Below are 324 nucleotides of genomic sequence, written 5' to 3'. Positions count from 1 at the left end.
ACCTAAATGCGTCCTCTCTCCCCTCTTCACTAGGTTTTCTCCTTCTCCCCTTTCCTTACCTTCCCTTTCCTAGCAGTTTTTCCTCTCCCATTAACCATTTCTTCCCCATTTTCCCCTTACATTCCCCTTCTTCCCCAACCTCCTCTCTCTTTCTAACATCCTTCTAACCCCTATCCCCCTACATATCTCACATTCCTCCCCCCCCCTTTATCACCCCCCCCCCCCGGCTCAACTCTCTCTTATCCGATCCTTTTACTATTAATGGGACAGTTGCGGACTAGTATTTTCTGGTATTTTTTCCTTACGTCTATACTTATTAACGGG

At 46.9% G+C, this 324-nt stretch overlaps 1 protein-coding gene across 1 annotated transcript in view; it reads left to right on the top strand.

The window, feature by feature from the left end:
• The window catches only part of LOC119594559, a gene marked incomplete in the record, with an annotated part of 82,416 nt that overhangs the window by 48,567 nt on the left and 33,525 nt on the right, over window positions 1-324 (top strand).

This window comes from Penaeus monodon, chromosome 34 (assembly GCF_015228065.2).
Source record: "Penaeus monodon isolate SGIC_2016 chromosome 34, NSTDA_Pmon_1, whole genome shotgun sequence".
Lineage (NCBI taxonomy): Eukaryota > Metazoa > Arthropoda > Malacostraca > Decapoda > Penaeidae > Penaeus > Penaeus monodon.
This window is presented reverse-complemented; position numbering and strand designations above follow the sequence as displayed.